Source organism: Chrysochloris asiatica, unplaced genomic scaffold (genome assembly GCF_000296735.1).
Source record: "Chrysochloris asiatica unplaced genomic scaffold, ChrAsi1.0 scaffold00125, whole genome shotgun sequence".
Taxonomy (NCBI): domain Eukaryota; kingdom Metazoa; phylum Chordata; class Mammalia; order Afrosoricida; family Chrysochloridae; genus Chrysochloris; species Chrysochloris asiatica.
In genome coordinates this window covers 6,044,149-6,049,020 of record NW_006408643.1, presented here as the reverse complement: position 1 = coordinate 6,049,020, position 4,872 = coordinate 6,044,149, and positions in this window count along the sequence as shown.

Below are 4,872 nucleotides of genomic sequence, written 5' to 3'. Positions count from 1 at the left end.
ATATCTCTTGTTCCGTGGCCTCTTCTGAATCCAGCTTGAACCTCTGGAAGTTCTCTGTCAATGTATGATTGTAGCCGTTTCTGTATTACCTTCAGCAAAACTTTACTCGTATGGTATATCAAAGAGATTGTCCCGATAATTTCCGCATTCCGTTGGGTCACCTCTCTTTGGAATGGGCACAAATATGGATCTTTTCCAATCAGTCGGCCAGATAGTTAGTTGTCTTCCAAATTTCTTGGCAGAGATGAGTGAGTGCCTCTTGTGCTGCCTCACTTTCTTGAAAGGCCGGTGAAATTTTGTTGTTGTTAAGTCGAGTCAATTTTGACCCATAGCGACCCTTTATAGTGTTTCCAAGGAGCGGCTGGTTAGCTTGAACCGCCAACCTTGCGGATCAAACCAACTTTGCAGTCCAGTGCATTAACCCGCAGAGCCACACCAGGATTCCCAGCCATCACATTGTTGTTGTTGTTAAATGCAGTTAAGTCAGTTCTGACCCATAGCGACCCTGTATAGGGTTTCCAAGGAACAGCTGGTGAATTTGAACCCCCAACCTTGCAGTTCAAACCGACCTTGTGGTCCAGTGATTATCCTACAGCGCTATATCAAATCAGACAATATTCTATTATAATCCATAAGGTTTTCATTGTCTGATATTTGCACGTAGATCACCAGGTCTTTCTTGCTACTCTCTTAGTCTGGAGATTTCACTAAAACTTGTCAACCATGAGTGTCTCTGCTGGTATTTTTATTTAAAATGACAGTGGGTATGGAGTCCTGGTGTGGCTCTGTAGGTTAGTGCGTCAGACTGTAAAGCCATTTGTACTGCAAGGTCGGTGGTTCAAGCTCACCAGCTGCTCCTCGGAAACCCTACACAGGGTCACTATGGGTCGGAACTGACTAGATGACACTTAACAACATGAGATGTTTGGGGAAAGAGGATCCGACCTGGGAAAGGTTTGATTTCTGATTTGATCAAATAGGAAGCCCCTGGGATGTTCCCAGCAGGGAAATGACATGCCGGTGACTTCAGTGTTACCAGACGGCCGAGGACAGCAGGGCAGAACACGGACAAAGAGGAGGGCAAGGGTTGTTGTTGTTGTTGTTGTTGTTGTCAGGTACTGTCAAGTTGGAACCCACTCATAGTGACCCTGTGTACCACAGAACAAAACCCCGCCTGATCGTGTCCTATCCTCACTAGGGCTCCTACACTTTAGCCCATTGCTGATGCCATTGTTCCAATCCATCTTGTTGGGGGTCTCCCTCTTTTTTTCTGACAATCTGCTTTACCGGGAACTTGTTCCTCCTGATATGTCTGAAGTATGAGAGTCGAAGTCTGGTCATCTTGGCTTCTAACGAGCATTTTGGTTGTACTTCCAACCCAGATTTGTTTTTTCTGCTAGCAGTTCATGATACTTTTAATATTCTTCTCCAACACCATATAACTCAAACGCAGCGTGTCTTCTGTGGTCTTCCTTATTCATTGTCTATCTTTCACATGCCTATGAAGCTATTGAAAATACCAAGGCTTGGGTCAGGAATACTTTAGGTCTCAAAGTGACATCTTTGCTCTCAAACACTTTAAGGACGTCTTGACAGCAATTTTGCCCAATACAATCCGTTTGATTTCTTGACTGCTGCTTCCATGAGTTTTGACAGTGGATCCAAGCAAAATGAAGTCTTTGACAACTTCAATCTTTTCTCCATTTATCATGATGTTACTTATTGAACCATTGGTGAGAATTTTTTGTTTTATTTACATTGAGGAGTTAAACTACAGATAAAGATCAAAGGCTTTGGTATGGGTTGGACCTAATGGCAAGGGTCGAATTGTGAAATTCAGAAGTGGGCTGATGCTGGGCTCATATTGAAAGTGGTGCAGACAGGGTTTGCTTGGTAGATTCAACATGGAATTTGAAAGAACCAGACACGTCAAGGAAAGGCCCAAGGTTTTGACACAAGCATCTGCCAGGATGGAGTGGCTGTTACGGTTGTTGTTGTGAAGTGCCGTCGAGTCGGTTCCGACCCATAGCGACCCTGTAAAGGATTTCCGAGGAGTTATTGGTGAGCTTCAACTGCCTACCCTACGGTTCAAACCGACTTTGCAGTCCAGTCCATTAACCCACAGCGCTACACCAGGACTCCATTAATGATTAAGGCTCAGAATTTCTCTGACAGAGTAAAAAAAAAGTAACAAGGAAACATTCACAGAGCCGTTACTTGAAATGACATAACGAAAACATGAAACTGTAGCTTCTCTGGCCCCGCCTGATTCAGCCTCTACAACGTCCACCTCAACACCCGCCCTCCAACCTCCCCCCTCCAAAAAAAAAAACCCACTCTGTGATCTCCCTGCAACCACCAGAGGGCGCACGTGAGCACCGGAATGAAAGCCTGGACCCCTCTGTCCCCAGACCTCCGGGGTTCCCACTTCCCTAGCATAAAAGTTCAAGTCCCTCCCGCGGGTCCCAGGGTTCCACACGCCCTGCCTTATCCCTTCTCTACCCTCCCCTTCCCTCTCCTGTGTCCCTCTCGCTCACTCTGCTCCAGCCACGTGCCTGGGGGTGTTTGCATGGACTGTGCCCTCTGTCTGGATGTTTTCCCTCCATTATTATTGTTGTTAATGCCATAGAGTTGGTTCCCACTCATAGCGACCCTGTATAGGGTCTCTGAGGAGCAGCTGGTGGATTTGAGCCGCTGACCTTGTGGGTCACAGTCCAGTGCTGATTCTATAGACCCACACCAGTGTCTACCTTTTTTGTGAGTCTTGGTATGGTGCAGTAAGATAAGCTTTGAACCGTACAGTCTACAGTCCAAACTCACCACCTGCTCCTTGAAAACCTTATACAGGGTGACTATGAGTCAGAACCATCTCAATGATACGTAACAACAGTGTCTGTCTTTTTACTACTCATAGCGGCCTTCCCTTCCCAACGGCCCCTTCTCGAGACAGAGACATGGTAATCTGTTTCTGTTAAGGGCTTGGCGGTTCAAATACACAAGGAGTTCCACAGGAGAAAAGGCAATTTGCTCCTGTAAAGATTAAAAATTCAAAAACAAACAAACATTACCAACAAATCGATTAGGGCTTAGAGCAACCCTGGGAGAGAGTATAATTAGCCCATACGATTTCCAAGACTGTCTTATCTGTATGGGAACAGCCTGCCACCTTCTGCCATGGAGAGGCTGGTGGGTTCAAACCACTGACCTTTTGGTTAGCCATGCACTTAAGCACTGTACCACCAAGGTTCCTTCTACGAAGACTTAGAGCATTGAAGCTCTATGGGAGCGTTCTACTGTGTCCTATGGGGTTATTAAACATTGGAATCCACTCAAGAGTACATAACAACAAAAGGCCAAACATAGGCTGCAATGTGAGGTCAGACCTACGTCCTATTGTGAGAATGGCGCACGGTCATTAGGATGGTCATCATGACTCAACACCCACCACCACTAGACAGAGCCTTCAACCCTTACCCTCATAAACCTCACAGACAGACAGCAAACAAGAGACACAAAACACATATTCGAGGAAGACACATGCTAAGGAGGAAAACAACTGAGGAGGGCTGTGGGAAGTAGGGGGTGAAGGTTTTAGAGAGGGTGTGCGGAAGGTGAGGGAGGACGTCACGTGATGATTGGGGGTGAGAACCCAGATCTTTTCTATACACACATATTTTACTTAGTTATTTTGTTATTGTGTGTCTTCCCCACGAGAATATATGCAACATGAAATTCATTTGTTTCACAAATCTTTATTGAACACCTACCATAGGCAGCCACCACCATGGTCTGTCAGTTTGTCGTACTGTGGTGGCTTGTATGTTGCAGTGATTCTGGAAGCTATGCCACCGGTATTTTAAATACCAGCAGGGTCACCCACGGTGGACAGGTTTCAGATGAGCTTCCAGACGAAGACAGACTAGGAAGAAGGAAAGACGAACTACTTCCTAATATTGAGTCACTGAAAACCTTATAAATTGCAGTGGAACACTGTCAGCGCCAGATTATTGACTATTGAAACATGATGAAGAGCACCAGAATATTGTCAGATATAGAGCCGGAAGATGTGCCACTCACGTTGGAAGGCACTTAAAATACGACTCAGGAAGAGCTGCCTCCTCAAAGCAGAGCTGACCGCGATGATGTGAATGGAGTAAAGCCCTCAGCACCTTCATTTGCTGATGGGGCACAACTCAAAATAAAGAGAAACAGCTATAAACATCCATTTATTAATGTATTAATTTATTAATTACATTAATACATGAAATGTATGAAGTGTGAATCTAGGAAAAGTGGAAATTATAAAAAATGAAATGTATAAACATTGTGTTATCAAAAAACATATACATTGTATTGTCAAAAAACATATACATTGTCAAAAAAATCAATGTATTAACATTGATATCCTAGGTATTAGTGAGCTGAAATGAACTGGTATTGGCCATTTCCAATCAATCATGTGGATTACTATGCCATTTTGAATCTGACAAATTCCCAGTTTATTATGCCAAGAATGACAAATTGAAGAGGAAAGTCTTCGCTATCATCGTCAGAAAGAACATATCAAGATCTGTCATGAGGTACAACGCTGTCTGTGATAGGATAACATCCATTCACCTACAAACACACAAGCCACTAAAGCCAGTGATGATGAAATAGAATTCTACCAACTTCTTCAGTCTGAAATTGATCAAACATGCAATCAAGATGCATTGATCATTACTGGCAATTGCAATGCAAAGGTTGGAAACAAAGAGGAAGGATCAGTAGTTGGAAAATATGGCCTTGGTTATTTATAGAAACGATGCTGGAGATGTCATTATAGAATTTTGCAAGACCAATGACTTCTTCGTTGCAAATAACTTTTTTTTT